Source organism: Ursus americanus, chromosome 3, assembly GCF_024610735.1.
Source record: "Ursus americanus isolate L20-20 chromosome 3, mUrsAme1.1.p, whole genome shotgun sequence".
Lineage (NCBI taxonomy): Eukaryota > Metazoa > Chordata > Mammalia > Carnivora > Ursidae > Ursus > Ursus americanus.
In genome coordinates this window covers 79,650,591-79,670,401 of record NC_142129.1, presented here as the reverse complement: position 1 = coordinate 79,670,401, position 19,811 = coordinate 79,650,591, and the positions used below count along the sequence as shown (strand labels likewise).

Sequence of the window (19,811 nt, the reverse complement as noted above, 5' to 3'; positions counted from 1 at the left end):
TGCCCTTGAATAAATTGGGCAACTCTCAGTGTCTCAGTTCCACATCTGCAAAATGGGTGCAAAATTACCATATGGTTATGATTTTGAAAGCCAAACTATACAAAAAAAATTTGGAACTCTATTTCCTCATCTGAGAAATAAATCATTTAGAATAAATGATCTTTTAATATCGGTCTCAGGTTCAGAATTAGAAGACATGAACTTTGTTCCCTGTTTTCCTACTATCATGATATTAAGAAAATAAATTTTAAGGTCCTCTCTCTGCTTCTTAGCTAAAATGAGGAAGTTGTACCAGGTGATCTCTAATGAATCTTCCGGTCTAAGTTTACTTGCTCATCCGTTATCTGAATCTGTATCTCTATTTCCTTTCTTTTGTATATACAATTACACTGTAGTTTCCCAAGTATGTTTTTAAAATTATTGACAAATGAAGATAATTTCAACAGGGAAAAGTGTTCTAGATTTACTGGATAGGTGGCTGGGAGCTGATAAGCAGCAGGCTATATAATATCTTGGTCAAATTCCAATGCAGAAGTAAATTTTGGTGTGTTGATTTTCTGATCTACAGAATTATAGAGCAAGTATTTGTAAAGACTTCAATACAATTTTTAGACTACTTAGGAATGATGTCAGCAAGATAGCAGTTTTAGAAATTTCAGCACCCTTTTTGTACTAGAAGCATCAATCTGAACAACTACATGAAAATAGCTTCACAAGAGCTAAAGACTCAGGTGAGGAACTAAAGTATCTGTAGGAAGCAGCTACTCTATTTCTATAGAGACGTTGAGACTGTATCAGATGACCTCAATCTTTTCAGTGAAGTAAAAAGTAAAACAATTTTCTGAGAGGATAAATTTCCTGGGGAATTCTTAAGAAAATGTAGGCACAGAAGAACCAAGAGAGTGAAGGCAAGAGCCACAAGGTAGGAAGAAAAAGTAAAGGATTGGTAAGTCCTCACTATGGACAGCTCAACTCAAATATAATATTGTTTCAGAGTGTATTCTACTGGGGCACCTGAGTGGCTGCCTTCTGCTCACGTCATGATCCTGGGGACCAGCCCTGAGTTGGGCGCCCTGCTTCATGGGGAGCCTGCTTCTCCCTTTCCCTCTGCCCCTCACCCCACTAGTGCTTACTCGCTTGCTCACTGTCAAATAAATAAATAAATAAATAAATAAATAAATAAATAAAATGTATTTGATTATCAAATGAATGTGATTGAACAAAAGTCAAATAATATTTTAGCACCTAAAGAAAAAAAATTCAGTTGCCCTAGTTCCCCTGTCTTCTCCCATTCCCTCTGTCTCTCCAGGAGAAAAATACCTTGGACTTTTTCTAGATAACATACCTATAGTGTTACTCCTTGAAAACTATCGTCTTTTACACATTAGCCTCTGATTTGCTCCTGTGGTAGAGAAGGATCTAGCTTTTATTGAACACACACAACCCTCCCTCTACTCCACGTACTACCTCCACATACATACTTCATCCAAGCCAGTGGTTCCTTCTGGATACTATTGACCGTTTGCATTCATATTACACATTTTCTGAAAAGTAGAGCCACAAGTTTTGAATGAGTGCTTTCTTTCTGGTCAAATTTTATCTTTTCCTGGTGATGATAATTGGCTCCTTCAATCTTCTGTCATCCTCCTGATCCAATATTATCTTTCCACACCCCCAGGCCTGTGACATAATTCTTACCATGAAACTTCCTTTAAATTTCTTCTTGGAAATTCCCTTGGTCTCTCAGTTTACAGACAAGCTATTTCTTCAGTCCTCCATCTTCTGATTTCTTGGTTTACTTCCTTGTTTTGGTGCAGTTTCTATTCTGGGAGTTCCTTGAGCTCCTTAGGAAAGGGTAAAAGACAAGCAAAATTTGGGAACTTGCAAACATTAAAATGTCTTCATCCTCATTCTTGAAAATGTGTTTGCATATAGAATGACAGTTGGAAATAATTTTCCCTCAGATTTTTGAAGAGATGGCTCATGTGACATGTGACTTCTAAATCCCTGGCATTGCTATTCAACTTTGCTGTCTTTCTGACTTGGGTGTGACATTACTCCCAAGCCCATCAGAGGCTTTTAAGATCCGCTGTTTCTTCTTGATAGTCTGAAGGCTTGTGAGTACAGACCGCTAGGACACATTGAGTGAGTCCGCTGTGCTATAGCCGGGGGCCTTCTTGCACTCTGGAGACACCTCCTTCAATTCTGGAAACTATTCATCCATTCTGTCCTCGTTTCCTCATTTTGTTTCTGGTTTTATTTTGCTTTCTCTGGAAATGCCTTCATATGAATGTCGGCTCTTTTCTCCTGCGGTGGGGCTCTCACGGCTCCTCTGTACAACTAACGCTGCGACTCAGATATTCCAGCTGCCCTGCTGACTCTGTTACTTCTGTAATCATCGCTTACATTTTCCAGATCGCTACCTTTCGTTTCCCTTTCTATGATTTTGTGATTTTTCTGTTTCACCAGTCTCAGGATGGAATCTCTTCGCTTTGTTGTCTAAAGACATTAATCACAAAAACATTTAGTATTTTTTATTCCCTTTTTAAATATTTATCCTTATCGTTTGCTTGTCTGTTTTAAACTTTGTCTGGCATGTCAGGTGTTCTTCAGATGTCTGATGATTTTCCATTTATATTTAAAGTCGTGGCAAAGAAATACAAACCTCATTCTAGAGCTTCACTGACCAGTAGGGTAACCACTAGCCATAGGTGGCTCTGGCAAACTGGAAATATACTGAGTCCAAACTGAGATGTGGTATTTTATTTTATTTATACTCAGTTAATTAGCATATAGTATATTATTGGTTTCAGAGGTAGAGTTCAGTGATGCATCAGTTGTTTAGAACACCCAGTGCTCATAACTTCACGTGCCCTCCTTAATGTCTGTCACCCAGTTACCCCATCCCCCCAGCCACCCTCTGTTTATTTCCTATGGTTAATGAGATGTCAAATAAAAACCAGACTTCTAAGACTTTGTATAAAAACGTAAACTATGTCATTAACAAAAAATAATGTGATAATTTTATTTTATTAAATATGCATTGTAACAATATAATTGATATATATTAATGTATTTATGTATTTGGATTATTATAATCGATAAAAATGATAGTATTTATGATATTGGGCTAGATGATATATTAATATTAAATTAGTATCGCCCATTTATGCTTTTAATGGGGCTACAGGACATTCAAAACTATATATAACAGGAAGCTCATGGTATACTTTTATTGGACGGTATCACTCTAGAAGAATCAGGTAAAGTCTTGGCCATGTCATTGTCCTCCCCCTCAGCCCACCTCCACTAGGAAGTCCTATCAACGCATTTCTCTTACACCAGTCAGTTCCACAGAAAAGAATCCTGTCATTTCTGGCTTGCTAGAGTTCTGGAAATGGCAGTAGATAAAGGAATCAATATGTGGAATTTTGCTTAGACTTATTTCAGTGTGGATCTCCTGCATGTGCCTAACTGGGCCTCCTTCTCTTAACGTCCAGAATTCTCTGGCTCAGTGTTGCCAAAGAGGAAAGACCCCGCCTTTCACCAGGGTGAGGAAGGAGAGCGAGCAGGCCGAGGGGAGTATGTGGAGCGAGGATCTAGGGTTGAGGACTTACAGACATATTAACCAAGTTCAAGCCTGCTTCCCCTGGCCCTGCACGCTGCTAATCCATGGCCCTACCTGGGATTGGAGAACTGACTCCTTCTGTTTCTTATTGGCTTTCTCTTCTAGGCATAGATTCCGAGAATCTGACACTTTAGGGTCTGCTGAGCAATTATCATTAGTCCATTTGCTTTCTAAGTATTGACTTGTTTCTGGCCTCTCATCTGAATATTTGGGCTGAATACATGCATCATGTTTTTGTAAGCTCTAATACTTTCACGTTAATGAAATTTCAGGTGCAGGTGAAAACGCATTCAATCTGCCATGTTGAACCAAAAGTTTTAAAAATACTTCATCTTGGATTCCCCAGGTGGCTCAGTTGTTAAGCATCTGCCTTTGGCTCAGGTCATGATCCCAGGGTCCTGGGACAGAGCCCAGCATTGAGCTCCCTGCTTAGTGGGGAGCCTGCTTCTCCCCCTCCCTCTGCCTACTGCTTCCCCTACTTGTGTTCTCTCTCTCTTTCAACTTTAAAATAAATAAATAAATAAATAAATAAATAAATAAATAGTACTTCGCCTTTCCCTTCTTCATTCTTTTCTGTCAGGTTATGCTCAGGCGTTTAAGTCTCCTGTCACCTGGTCTAAATGTACTTAGATACAGCAAACCAGACATAGGTTGTTCACGAGCCTTTTTTCAACTGTGCCAATTACAGTGCTAAATGTTTTATGTAATTACCTAGTTTTATTTTCTGAGAATCCCACTTCCTTCTGCTTGGATCTAAGAGTTCTGGGAATATATTCTTAGGACTCCATGTGATTGTTTCCTGCATCTTACAGTTTTTCTAGTAGGATAAAATGTTATTGTGACATATTAATCCACATAGTTTTGTCCCTCCCACGCTCTTCATTCTCTTTGAACTGCAAAATAGGAAGCTGCAGATTGGGAAAGGACCTTAAGTGGAAACAAGAAATGGACTTTATGTGATTGTACAGTTTTTATTTTTTTTAATTTGAGAGAGAGCATGAGAGAGGGGAGGGGCAGAGGGAAAAGGAGAGAGAGAGAGACAGAATCTCAAGCAGATTCCTCACTGAGTGTGGAGCCCCACGGAGCCCCACGTAGGGCTCGATCTCATGACCCTGAGATCATGAGCTGAGCCAAAACCAAGAGTTAGACGCTTAAGGGACTGAGCCACCCAGTCACCCCCCAGGTCTTCAGTTTTAATAAAGGTCTGGAAAGCAGTTATGGTCAATCTGAAACATTGTTCTCAGTATTATCCCAAGGTAGATAAAAGAGCAATAAGCTTAAATGGAAGTGGGAACACAGTTTAGACACGAAGGAATCCCAGACACATCACTGAAGGCAAGCTTTCTCCCCAACCTCCCCTCAGGTGAGTATGAGGCTCTCAGAGCCGAGATGTGGCTCAGAGAGAACAGCCTCAGAAAACCCTGTGTCCATCATGGCCCCGGGGCAGTGGTGTATCACGGGCTGTGTGTGGTGTATAGGCAGCTATGTTTAGAAGCAGATTCATGAAGACCCTGGGACCCTAACCGTGTGCTCAGGGTTCTAGAAGGTTCTGTAAGTAAACAGAAAAACAGCCATCACCTGCCAAGTGCTCCTGGCCAGGACAGGGAAACCCACAGTCACCAGTTTAGGGAGGGTATGTTCTGGGTTCTCATCTCTCCCTCTGAACCTAGTACCTACTGAGAAATCTATAATTGACAGTTTAAACCTGAAATGAATGAGAAATATAAAAAAGGGGAAGTTTCTTAAAAGTAGCTACATGAAATATGCTGGACCAGATAGAATGAAGGCTTGAAATAAAAAATAAAAGGTAGAAAAATAGTTTCATTTTTGCACACCTGAGTTTGTGACTCTGAAGCTCATTTCCATTTCAGTAATAAACAGCCATTCCCAAAGTTGCCAGCCGTGATGGTTCACTCTTGCCAAGACAAATGGAAAAGTCTCTCAAGGTTACCAGGACAGCTTGTCCTTGTTGCAGAGAAGGCAATTTTATATCCCACATTCCCTTTGTCGGGATAGACAGTTCTCTTTCCTGGAGGGATGGAAACTTGGACTTAATTTTTATTTTAAACTTTGGGATTTTATTTTGAAACCTTAACGTGGAACATTTTCTCCCTTTGAAGAAATACACACCCTCCTAGGTGACAGGAGATCCTGTAGCATTTCTGTGGTCTCTGTTTCAAGTTGATGGCACGTACACATACCCATGCATAGGCAATTTGATCAAATAACTGTGCTTTCAAGATGGTAAGACAGCACAATGTTTTACAGTGGCTGCTTCCGAGAAAAGGTAGCATTTCAGAAACTGATCATTATTTCCTAATACGTATTATTTGGCAAGTACGTCAGTGTTCGTCCATGCTTTTATTGGAGCAGTGGGTTGCTTGCAGACAAAAGCATCCCCGTTGATATAGCCAGAGCTCAGCACTCCTTGACGTTGAGCCAGAGACTTCACCTGTCAGTCCTTTCCCCTCTCAGTACTCGGGTACTTTGCCATTTGGAATACAGGGATAACGATAATCCCTCAAACGGTTGTGAGTGCAAAAGATCCATTGAGACCCGTATCAGCTTCTTGGAACGCTGGGTGGGCTGCAGTAGACACCCTCAGGGTCAGCATCAGTACAACATGACACAACTGGGGTTTTTCGAAAAAACATGCTTCTGATAAGATGATTATTTCACAAATTAAATACAACGTGATATTACAAGAAATAAAAATGGGGATATGATTGTTTAAAAAGTCAACCAACACACGATAAGCCTTCATCAACCAGCCTTGCAATCAGATTCTGGAGATAAGTGCGGGGACTTCTGGAATGACTCATGAGAAATAACTTTGGTTGCACTTAACCTTAAGGAAGAGGGGGCATGAGGTACCATTTAGGTGGTATTTACAACTGGATTAAAATAATTATTTGCCCAGTTGTCTCATTCTAGCTTGCCCATATATCTGAACATTTATTTGTGAGTTTAAACATTGAAGCTCAGTGACGTCTGAGAACAAGGAATCCAGTCCCTACCTCCAGGGACTTCGGGAGTTACCTGTTTGATAGAGGAAAGCAAGACTTGGCTTTCTGTTACCTAAACCAGTTGAGCAATAAAAAGGGAGAGACTCCAGGATAAACCGCCTGACAGAGGTCAGAGGGAGGGTTGCGTGCTGAGAGTGTCCTGTCCTCACATTGCCTCTGTGTTTTGTAAGGTTAGGAAAGCCTCGAAGTGAATATGACCAGAAAGCATTATATTTGGGTGGCACCTGTAGGAGTAGATTTTAAAATGAGTGATCTGGGATTGGGAAAAGACTTTTAAAGTGAGGAAACTAAGGGAGATTAAAGGACAATTAATACTTCCAGAGAGCCAACTTCCCTGACCTAAGGCTGCAAGGTAGGCTCTTCATATTTTAAGAATGTTTTATGGTGAAAAATAGAAGAACTGAGAAATTTTTCTTTTAAGAATTTTTCCTCTGTGCTTTGAAATGGAAACAAATTCCACCCCTCACCCCTGCATTTTATTTATTTAAACAAGAGTGCATTACTTGGGTTTCTATCTTTTGTGAATTAGTATTTGTACAACCTCAGGTTTCTTGTTTCCTGAGGCATGAATATGAATGTTTGCTTTCTCTAACACCTAATATTCACGGTAAGATGATAGGTTTTATCCATAACAAGAGATATATAAATATATGAAGATCTTAAAATTTACTTAATACAACCAGGAAATCTGTAACTGTCATAAGAATGTACATTTTGATAAGTTTTAGATTTAAAAATCATTAAGGTACTCCCAAAGTTATGTATACACCTTTACGTTTCATCTTCATTATTTTTGAATTAAATTGGTATGTTTTTATAACAGTCAACATACTTATACTCATTTTCTAAATTTAAATGACCTTTCATTATCTGTGAAGATACCAAACAACCAATGATGTTCATAAAATGCATCCAGTATGTTTTATATTTTTTTCCAGCATTAAGTCAATTTTTTTTTTGTGCTTCAAGGCAGAATTTTTAGTTCTTTCCTGGACTTCCTTATGCAAAGTTATAACTCTCAGCAACTTAATACAAGTTGCTTTTGAATTTTAAGATGAAACCACATTTTGACCCAACAGTGCCTGAACTTAGCAGGCGCTCAGCTGGAAATTAACTTCCCCTAATCTTGTTCATTTTGATGTTGCCACGAGTTTTTATATTTTCTTCCTTGAAGTCACTAGCCTTCTGGTAGAAACCATTATATCTTTCTAAAGATGGAGAAATATCCTTTGCCTTTAACCCTTCTCTTTGTTGGCCAATACATGGTAATTGGTGTCTGATTCATATGCTTATGGAAGGAACTAGAAATAGTTCTCTGTTAAGCTTGGCATTTCTCCTTCTGAGACCTCCGCCCTCTGCAAGTTCTCCACTGTGCCCTAAACCTTCCATTAGACCACCTGTTGTCCTGTGAGGATAATTTTTCTGTATGTCTGTCTCTCAGTCCCTGAAGATAAGGTTTTATCTTATTACTTTCATAAACTCTGCACCCAGAAATAACCAGTGCCAAGAGGAATAGATTTTTAAGACAACAAATTTATCCACTTTTATTTAACTATAATCTCTCTATAAAAGTAATGAAAATAATTCTAAACCCTCAAAGTAGCACAGCACAATGTATCTGCTGAGAGCTTTATTTTGACAAAAGGTCAAGATTTAGATCTGGGCAAGGAAATGCTTGTCTGTAACCATATATTCTTATGTCTTTCTACTAATCTTTGATATTACTTGTCATTTCGATGCATAAACTCAAGGTCATCCATTGCATACTAATACTGAAAGTCTTAGCATTTATCTGATTTTCCTAGTTTTCCCTGTGTTAGTTACCTCCTCTGTGAAAATGTGGCGAACAATACCTAATGACAGAATTAACAAATATCTGTCTTCTCCCTTGCCCCATTCTAGAACTTTTCACATTGTCCCATGTGAAAGGGAAGAACTAGAGTATATTAATCAAATAGAAATGTTTTATTCTCATATTTAATAAGTCAAATATTTTTAAATGTTTAAATATTTAAAATCAAGTTTGAAAAGTCAAAAAAGCAAAGAACCAGAATAGTTTTGAAAACTTCGCTCTACTAACAAGGTCTTGCATATGGAAATCAAGAAGAGGGGTAAATTATTCTAATTATCCTGGAACCGAATATTTAATTTAATTAGATAGCATCGCTGAAGAAGAACAGAGAATAATGGGACACACACAACAATTGGAGCATTGCCTTAACAAATTATCAAGCCAGAACCTGGACGAAGATATGTGGAAAAAGAGGTAAAAATTGGAGAAAATAGAAACATAAGGAGAAAAAGAAAGCAGTATTCTGGTTGAGGTTTTGTTTATTTTTTTGCTTTTTGGTTTTGTTTTTTGAAAACCATTAGGACAATGTAGAAAAAGCATTCCAGCTCCCTGGGTCCCTGTAACCTCTTCTGTTAAATGATTGGGGCCAGATGATTCCTAAGATTCCTTCAATTTCTGCAGTATAAAGGTCGTGAACAGAGAGAAGAAATGTGTCATGCACAGAAGTGGGTGAAAGGTCTTTGAACGAAGAGTCACTGTTATTTATATCTGGATAAATGTGGATGTTCTGGGAGGCCGGAAACGTTGTGGTCTTCTACCCTAGAATATTGACGGAGAACTATCCTTTGTGCGCGGGAGCTGCGTCCTTAGAATGTGAGCTCCTTGCAAGGTAGCTGTTGCCGAACGAGCCAAGCCAACGTGAGCATACACTGTTAACGGGTTACCTTAGTAACTGCGGGGAGCCCTCAGGAACCAGCAGCAGGGAGAGCTACCGATCTCCTTCACAAAACGGACAAGTGAAAGCTCTGTTAGCCGGCTTCTGACTGAAGCAGAGGAGCAGCAAGGAATTCAACCTGTCACTCATGCTCCGCGCAGCCGTCATGCTCAGGGGGCTCAGGAGTTCTCAGGCGGACGATTCAGAGGCATTTGCTCAACAGGCTAACAACGGAGTTCAGCTAAGCGCCAGTCCTAGGCAGATAACCGGGAATACCCCCCATCCAAACTAGGCAGTGGGCCATTTCTCAGCCGAGCCTTTGGCGACAGGGCTGGGTGGGTATTAAGAGCCTGCGATGTTAAGAGTAGGGAGTTAGCCATATGTCTAGTTAACTCTAAGTCTTCATTTCACCACTGAAAACCTCATATTATATTTTTATGGACATTTTCAGATTTTAGGAGATAAAGATAACGAAATTATAGACTTTGGTTACGTGCTGAATAGCTCGATGAATGCTCACGTCCAGGGTAGCCCCCCATATTGAGAAGGTAGCTTAAAAGTGCTCAGTACTCACACATTGTATTCTCTATGGTAGTATTTGAAGTACATTACCGAAAACGTCATGGTAGGAGTTATGCTTTCTTCCGTTTTGTGGCAGACTTCTGGGCACATGGTGGCCATGGGATAAATCTTTATCAAATATGTGTATGGATAAGGATGCATGTCATCAACAGTAATCCCCAGGGAATTATTGCCTAAATGATGTGGGAAAAATCGTATTTTATTTTGTCCAATTTAGCATATAACATAATGGCTTGATTTGGTTTCGGAGTGTCTTTGTTTTAATTTTTTATTCTGATGAGTTGCATATGTAATAATATACCCACCAAATATTGCCATCCTGGTTCTCTCACATGGCAAAATAATGTCATGATTCTTGTAGACCTGAACCTGTTCATTTTGCAAGGCCCTGCACCAGAAGCCTCTTATCTCCAGCTTTCACAAACTAGGATAGTCAGCGATGCTTTGTTTCTTATCCTAAAGACAAGTGTGCCTGTTGTTATGTGGTTCCTAGGAGGACTGTAGAGCCCTATAACAAGACTCGGGATGAAGAGTCAAGGGAATTGCCTTGAGAAAATAAGTAGGGAGATCCCTGGAGAGGGACCTGCTTCTGTGTTCTTTTAAACGTCACAGAGTAATTGTTTCTCTCTCTCTCTCTATTTCTCTCTCTCTCTCAGTCTTGTAAGGAAAGAACCAGGGTGAGGAGCAGCTCACTTTCAAGCTGGGGGGGTTGGTAAACCCTGGCGACAGGGCTTACTTGGTTTAGGAATCCCACTGCCTCAGTGGACTGTCACTCAGAATTCCGCAGCCATTCTTGGATCCTCGGAGGTGGGGCTGACTAATGTACAGCAGTGATCTGACCCAGCACTTGGGGCAAATTCGACCACAGTTATCAGTGTTCATTCCATTGTCTTCCAACCAGCATTTTGCAAGTGAGTTAATATTGGCGGCCTCGCACTTTTTCATCGGACTTCAAACTGGTAATTACGCTTATGCAATCCCTGTGACGTTTTCTAGCTTAACAACATAGGACTCAAGACTGCTGCCCGCAATACTAAAATCTCTCCGGTGATCTGATTCTTGCTCTCTTCTTGCCCAGTGTAAGCTCTACTTGTATTTTTCTCTTCTCTCGGCGAGTATTTGAGACCCAGACATACAGGCAGCCTATCCCAAGCTTTTAGATAAGAAGTTGTATCTAAAAGAAAATGGAAAGTGTTGGTCAGGTGTAGTGACTTTGCTGTGATCTTGTCAGTGATAAGTACAATGCTAAGTGATAAGAGGATATTAAAAAGTATTTGAAAGTATCCAGACCCTCCAACATACAAGTGCTTATATACGTGCAGCAACGGAGGAATATCTTAGTGGAACAACAACATACTAAAAGGGCAAATTCATGCCCGGTTATCTTTTAGTCTTAAGAATATCTATGCCCAGGAAGACTGTTAAATTACAGATGGTCACTTTTTACATGAAGAGGCAGTTACAATATCATTATGCAAGTTTTGGACTCTCAAAAATTAAGATTTGTGAGGCAGAGTGGTTGTCTCCCCAATCTTGGGGACAGAAGCAGCTGTCCTTCCCCAGTTAGAGTGGACAGTAATTGGTAGAGGTCACAGGCAGAGTTTGTCCCCCTGACATTCCTGGTGTGGCTCTAGTCAACAGGTGGCTACTGTGACTTGTTTGAGAGGTGACTTTGCAACTTGATGTCATACTCAGGTAAGAGAACTTGGTCACCTGACTTGGATTACCAAATCTTTGATTCAAAGGCTACCAGGATATAGGAAGGAACGTTTAAAAAGTAGCCATTAGGGGCGCCTGGTGGCTCAGTCGTTAAGCGTCTGCCTTCGGCTCAGGGCGTGATCCCAGAGTCCTGGAATCGAGCCCTGCATCGGGCTCCTCTGCTGGGAGACTGCTTCTTCCTCTCCCACTCCCCCTGCTTGTGTTCCCTTTCTCGCTGGCTGTCTCTCTGTCAAATAAATAAATAAAATCTTAAAAAAAAAAAGTAGCCATTAAATTAAAGGCAGTTTTCAACTCCCACCTCACTCCTGCACTGTTTCTCATGGTCAGAACCAGCTACATGGAGTGATCATGGGAGGCATCAAAGACCAGGTACTAGAATTAGGTGAACGTTTTTACAGATGTCCGGCAGAATCATTTCATGGGTCACATACAATCATTTCTAGTCATGGCATTTTATTTTGGCCTGCACCGTGACACAGTGTTCGGCAGGAGCAAACAGCGTCTGTATGCCTTAACCTGATTTCACTGTGATTATCTTCAATAGTTGGAAAGTGAACCTTGTGAATTACAGACAGCTTTAGGTTCACCTCTGGGGGTAATGCGTGAAGTCAGGGGAAGGAGGAGAGAGAGTGTTTGACAGAGACAGGGACAGGAAATGCTAATACAGCCTCATTCGAAGAATAATTTATGACCTTGCTTGTACCTCAGACCTAGACAATTCTGTTTGACATCTGGGTAGTTAATATTATTTAAACTTTCTAGATAAGCCATAATTAAACATTTCAGTACCAGATCACAGGCCATTACGGATTTACAATTACATATGTTACCTAAATGTAAACCATTAAAAAAAAAATTGAAATGACATGCTGTGTGGTAATGCTACTAAACAGATATTTTTTTATACTAAAGGGCTAGGACTTTATGAATGCTAGCATTATGTAAACGACTTTGTCTTTAGACAGTTGGATTGTTTACTTATTTCTTCAATGAATATTTGTCTGCCCAACCCATACTTGGTACTGATCATTTTCTGTACCTCATATCATCCACTTAACACTTTGATAATCAATTTCCCACTATAAATATTATTATTTGATGAATTAAATGGATTTTTTAGGAGGTCTCCACTCTATTGGGTCAGCAGGGAATCCTCCACTGAATTTGGTACCACAGGTTTTCCTATTTCTCCCTTAAGGATGATGAAAGATCAGTGAATTCCTAAGTATCTGAAGTCTGTGGAGTCTTGGGTTGCTTAGAAACTGAGTGACTATGGGCTTGCTATGGCAACCCGACTTATCAGTGAATGCAGAGCCAACGTAGCTGGCTCTGTGCCACGTCTCCATACTTCGCTGGTAAGAATATTCAGGTCAGATCCTCTGTTGTAACAGTTTTTTTTTTTTTTATCATTTATGCACTCCAACTGAAAATAAAATCACAGATTACCAAATTTTGAAATAGCGACCTATAGTTTATAATGGATAAGCAACTACATGAAAATTAAGCTTAAATTTACTGTGTAATTTTAGTTATTTCAAGTATATTATGTCTACTGGTTATTATTCCATTGCCTATCTTGCTTTTATATATTAGGATTTTCATAAATTAAAAGCATGAGAAAGCAAGACTAGTAAAGTATGTGATTATAAAAAGGTTCTGTAAATTTGACTTAGATTAACAGTTTGGTACAAGTAATTAGTAAATGTAGCTATGTATGTTATGTTGTACAATTTAGTGATATTTTCATTTTATATTAACTATTTGCATATGAAAAATGTGTTTTACCATATTTTTTTTTATAATCTTACACCTTAAGTGATATACCATGTCATCTGACACACAAATGTATTAGATAATTAATTTGAAAAGCACCTTTTTGCAATAATGGAAAAGCCATTAGAGGCCTGCTCTCATCCTCAGTTTGAGTATCTGCTCCCTATAGTACATTTGCAACTGTTTAGCCTTTTCAGCTTTTAGATATGTTTTCAGATTTTAATGACACATTTTCACATTTTTTATACATTCATGCTATATGTAACTGTAATGTCTGCACCTCTTCCTCGGTGGGTGTTGTATTTCTCTTATCTCCCTGTTGATCCCAACTTTCCTATGTTTATTACAGTCCGTAGCAGAGCTAGCGCCGAAGCCTCTCCTGAGGAAAGAATGATACCAGGTTCTCCTGACTGTCCTTCTCTCCTGGGTTTTGGCATTTATGCATTTTGTTTTGATATTTAAGAGTTCATTGTATTAAAGGTTCTCCTGAGAGTAAAAAAATCAGTGTGGCTCAGGTTTTCATGGGACAAGGAAGGATACATTTGGTGATATTTTCAATTTGTTCTTTTTACTTTATTCATTCCTGTAGAATTCTGAAACTGATCTGTTTTTCTGGAATCTTCCAGCATGTCTCTTCAGCTGGGCAGTGCCCATCTTAATGATAATATGTCTCATCTCACAGGTGGAAAAAAGTACAAAGACAGAACTTAAGCCATTTTTCTTGAACTAACTGCTATCAGAACAGAAAAGCCGGTTCCCAGGGGTGCTTGTTTAAGGCTCCAATGACTGCGTATACGAGCACCTTTGACAAAGGTGCATTTTGAAGTCAGACAAAGTCCCGCTGTTTTTTAACAAAATAAGTGAGCAGTCCAGAACAAATCCTCTAGACAACCCAGAGGGATCGAACTATTAGCAAGGGATCATATAAATTAGTTTACAAAGAGATAGATTGGCATGTAGAAATTAGATGGTACAGTATAATATTTGGAAAACTTGGGAAAATTCTAACAGGCGAAACAATACAACACAATCACTTATTAATGATCTACATCTAATACTGAATCATAATTTTTAACAAATTTAGAAATCTTCATTTTTAAAGATTTATTTTAGAGGCGTGTATGCGCACGTGGGTGGGGAAGGAGCAGAGGGAGAGGGAGAGAAGCAGACTCCCCGCAGATCTCATGGCTGGGCTGAGTCTCTTGACCCCGAGATCATGACCTGAGCCAAATCAGGAGTCGGATGCCCAAGCAAGTGAACAACTCAGGCGACCCTAGAAGTCTGCACTGCAGTAATATGTCTCTTCCTTGCTGTGGACCCGTAAACACAACTGGTGTATTCAAAATCATTTAAAATGTTTGCAAAGAGCTTATGGCGGAGGAGCATGTCCTTCGTCCTTGCATCGCGCTTCCTCAGTAAGTGTCTGTGGAATGACAGAAGTAAAGCCCTTCGTAAGGATATTTTCTAGTGTGGGAGAATCAGACTGTTGGTTCAATACATGTAGATTTTTGCCTAAAGCAGATCACAACTGTTCTTTGTTTGATTTCATGCCTGATGTCTACTGAATTAAAACAAACAACACCTGGAATATAACCAGTCCTTTTAAACTTGATATCAGATAACCTAGTCCCTCCTCTCCTACCAAAGTATTGAACATACCCATGCCGCTTTTTAATCTATGCTGTGATACCTATAGGATAGGTTTTTCAATATCTATTCAACACATATTTGAACACCTGTCATGTGGCAGGCACGGTTTTAAAATCTGGGATATAATGATAAACACTACCAACACAGTTCCCAGTGAGTACATTACAGGGAGCTCCATTGTGACGGGCTCCCTTGCAAGTCATGAATAAACAAATAAATGATGAATTGAGCTTTTTATAACGCTTTTTATGAGTATAACACTAAAGAGTTCTGGAGCTACATAGAAGAAAATGTAGTTACATGGTATTTTATATGTGCTTAATATTAACATCTCTGTTGCATATGGTGTAGAAAACCATATTTCTTGCCTTTTTTTTTTTCTTTAAAGGCCTCCTAGTTAAGTCGTGTTTCTTGACCACACTTAATGAGCCAGAACTTTGGTTAGATATTTTAGTTGTTTAAAATATATGTGATCTAAGGTCCACATTTTACATAGAATCTCAATGTATTAGTTTGGGTGCTTTCAACTCAAACTAGCTGAATCAATACAGGGATTTTTGACGGTCCACATAATCGAAAACTCTAGGCATAGTTGGATCAAACTTGCTGGTTCTTTCTCCTTAATTTTCTCTGTTCTTCTCTCTCTTTGGGTGTTGGCTTTGACTTAGATTGACTTTCATTGAGGTTTTAAGAAGTCCTGCAGCAGTATGAGTATATGTTTCCTTATTCTCCTACATCGAGGATGGGGATGAGGGAGAGATAATAACAGAACCAATATTGAGCAACCAATGTTGAGCAATGTTGACCAATATCTTTGTGAGTCCTGAGGAAAATATGTGTTCTGGTAACACTCCCTATTAAAGGAAAATATTAAATGGAACATTTGTATTCTAGAGGCAATGCCTCTAGAATCAAAACCTTTATAAATCAAAACATGGAGTCAGTTTTTGAATATTTCCTTCTGAACTCAGTATTTAAGGGCATCTCCAAAACCTGAGTCAGCCACTCATGGCTTCCAGGTCACAAGCTGCTCCTCCCTACGCGGGAGGCACTAAGGATCTGAGGGTGTGAAGTTCCTGAAGAAATGTTACTGTCGTTCTTTCCTCTGGGAAATTCTCAAGTGAAATAACCCTTGCGGACCATAATTTGGTCAATTAAAATGGCTGAATTTAGTCAGATTTATTCATTACGTTTCATCTTTAAAAATCAAAGCCAGTTTCCCAAAACTTAACACTTATGTATTGGACTTAAAAAAAAAAAACAAAACCCAGACATTTATCTATTCTCAGTTTTAATTTTATTTGCCCAGGATTGGATGAAGATTGAAAGAGTGACCTATATGGTGGCAGGATATTTTAGAAAGAAAAGTTTTCCAAGTAATAAATTTGCACCAAAAGACTTAAAAAGAAAATCACAGTGTTTTTTCCCTAGCCTAGGTGACATGGCAGTTAAGCCGGAGAGAGGTTAGTAAATAACACAAATGTAATTTAATCTTCATTCTCTGAGTTCCATAGTTTGAAGAATTTAAATATTTTGTACTGCACAGGATGGTAAATATGAGGTTAAAAGAATAAGTGACAAGGCAAAGTTTTGAGTAGAATATTTTTTGGTAATGTTTGGTGTACTGAATTCCCATTGGAGGCTGGATGCTTTTCAAAACAGAAATAACTGTTAAGTGATAATGTGAGCCTGTTTGTAAAAGGAGTGAAGGGTCAAATGAATTCATGATTTCCGCTGATTTAGGGATTGCTGTGCTTTTGTAAATGCAACTGCACTAAGTAAGTTGGATGCAACTGCAACTTTACACAGCCAAAATCATGGACCTTTTCGAGAGACTACTAGAAAGATAAAAATGAAATGTCAAATAGTCACACAGAACTCAACCAGGACAGATACATGTAGGGTTACCAAGGAAGAAACGAAGGAAAAATTAAGACCAGAGAAGCTCGTGAAAGAGAGGCTTATTATTAGAAAAACATATTTGGTGACATACCTCTTTATAACATAGGAAGTATTTTCATGGTTTTTAATTTTGAGTTGACTTAATTTGTGGAATGGTATGGTTTCCATGCTTTTATGGACTTACCTTCAGCTCCCAGTTTTACTCATGATAGCCTTCTTTTCTCCAACCTACCATGATGACCCAGTTTTCCCTGAGGAGTTGTAGGAAATGAGAGGCAAAACAGGCCTAGCAGCATTCTTGGATCATACCCAGAAAATGGTTTTTACCCCTTGGAATACATGGAGGATGCTGCTCCAGGCCTTGTATGTGCGGCTTGGGAAAGCAGTGATGTTCTCAGCGTTCACTCTGAACAGGAAAGCACTGTGTGGTGAACAGGAAAGCACTGTGTGGTGAACAGGAGTGGCAGGGGGTCCGACGCAACGTCCTCGGAGAACGTAAGCCCTCCGACCCACACGCGCATCCTCACCCGGGGACGGGACGCGCTGTGGAGGCGCGTAGTTCCCTTGCTACATACCACAACTGAGGGACCTCAGCCCCGGGAGCCCAGAAACTGGTTGTGTCCCAGCAGTCACACAGGAGAGAGGAGGCCATTAACAGGGCAAAACTAGCAGGACTAGCAGAGTAGTGCCAGGGTGACGTTCCGGAGCAGTTCACATTCTACAAGCTGCTGTTGTTCACTTGATCACACCCTCAGAGCAAAAGAGAAGAGTGACCCTCAGGAATCTGAAAGGGGTGGTCATGAGAAACGTGTTTTGAGTCCTCTGCTGCTTGTTGGAGAGCGAGGAGGATGACAGAGACTGGTACAGAGACAGGGTCGACGGTGCCTGAACTCCCCGAACCTCCCTATACAGTTACCACAAGGTGATTTCCTTTATCAGTTTCTCTCTCAATGGCCCAAAATGCAAGGCAAGCTTTAACTCTGCTACTGAAGTGTCAGAGCCAAAATGAAGGTTAATAGGCGAGTCCAGCTTCTTCATGATTCAGAACTGAAGTGTGGAGATGACAAAGGGAAGGTCTTACTCCACCTCTGCTGAGTTGTAATTTGTTTCATGCATGCAGACACCCAGCCGTCACAGGGACACACGGAGGCCAGTTTCAGGGTTTGGAGATTTTAGAATTACGCTGAAGCCCTGTATCTAAAGCGTCACAGAGTGGTAGTGTACCACGTTTTATTCTGTCGATTCTAATGTTGATGATATCTGGAATATGACCATTGAAATATGTAAAGGACGTGAGCTAAATGATTCATAACCTTTCCAGGTCAGTATTTGCTTCTGGAAGTTTTATCAGATGTATTTTATATACCGTCTGTGCATGTATATATATTCAATGTTTTTGTTGTTTTTCTTACAAACTATTGTAGGAGGCTTTATTCAGACTGAAAAATACACCTAGCGTAAAATGTTCCCACTTTGAATCCATAATATATTTCGAGTTCTTCCTTGAAAAGTAGCACTCTAAACCAAACTTGTTGGTCTCTTTGAAGACAGAAAACTCAGGCTTGTCCAAGAGCAAACCCTGCCCTTAAGCCCACTAAGAACCAGCCCGGATGATGATGATGATTTGATTTCACTCTAGGATCCATAGACTGTTCGATATTCCCTTAAACCTTCTGGCAGAGGCTGCCGCGTCACTCAGATGCAGGGTTTGTGCCAAGTGATGCTTTCTGTGTCAAACTTCCCCACTTCAAACAAACAGAAAAAGGCATCAGGAATGTATTTTTTCCTGTGCGGTGATTTTTTAAAAATAAATTATTGTTGTATAACATGTATCTTAGGAACTTTTTTCATCTTTGAAAAGAAACCTAGTTAGGTCTGCTTCTACGTCCCTGGAAAATTGGGTGCATATGTGTGCACATATGTGTGCGTGCGTGAGTGCATGCGTGTGTATGCACATATGCATACATACGTGTACATTTAACTCTTACAGGAATCTAATATCCGCGTGTTGTGTATATTTAAACTTAAGGTAACAGACTGTCCGGGGGGATGGATGTCCATATAATTAAGTTCGTAATTGTCTAGTGTGGTTAGTATGTCTATTAAATGGAACAAAATCACTTTGATTCTCATTATCCAGCTGATTTCTTTGTGTAAAGTTTTTTGTTGTTATACATTTGCCACACTTCAATTTTTTACTGGTGCTTGAACAGTAAAAAACCCGGTATTTCAGCATTTTAAGGACATCATTTTGATGAAGCCATGAGCTAACACGAATGTAAATGGATTTCTCTAACCCGTCTTAAAATTATTTTATTTCATTTTTAAGACCCCACTTCAGGGGCTATCTGTAGTCAGATTACATTTCTTAAGAATAAAATGTGCTGCACCCTCAACTCAGTCATTTTTTAATATTTCTGTCCTGTGAAATTTCAAATTAATTGGCTGTATGTATTTTTTCTCAACCTTTTCTAATTTGGCATTTGTTAACTAAATGCTTGTTTTCTTTATTGATTATTGTGCTTTTTCCCCTACTATTTCACCATGCCATGTTTTTAGACCTAGTTATCCTTTTACCTGAATATTTCTCTTTTTCCCCCTAATAATTTTCCATTTAGTCTATGAGCACAAATTACTCTGACAACTGTGCTGATCATACCTTTTCCTCATGTTTCCTAGTATCATGTAAATGGAGACTTACTTTCTTCCCCCTTACAGAGTTGAGTCGGCTTTGCAAACTGTTGAAGTAAAGATTAGGTCTGTCAACATTTTTAGATGGCCTGTGAAATTTACATATTGATTTGG

At 39.4% G+C, this 19,811-nt stretch overlaps 1 protein-coding gene across 3 annotated transcripts in view; it reads left to right on the top strand.

The window, feature by feature from the left end:
• The window catches only part of CD36 (CD36 molecule (CD36 blood group)), a 74,695-nt gene that overhangs the window by 12,891 nt on the left and 41,993 nt on the right, over positions 1-19,811 (top strand). The window contains exon 1 of one of the 3 annotated variants that reach the window (XM_045793384.2): positions 6,836-7,006. The exons of 1 other annotated variant lie outside the window; for it this stretch is intronic. The gene's annotated coding sequence lies outside the window, so the exon portion shown is untranslated. Of the gene's footprint in view, positions 1-6,835; positions 7,007-10,791; positions 10,922-19,811 lie in introns of those variants that run through there. One more of the 3 variants, XM_045793380.2, reaches the window with a different exon arrangement.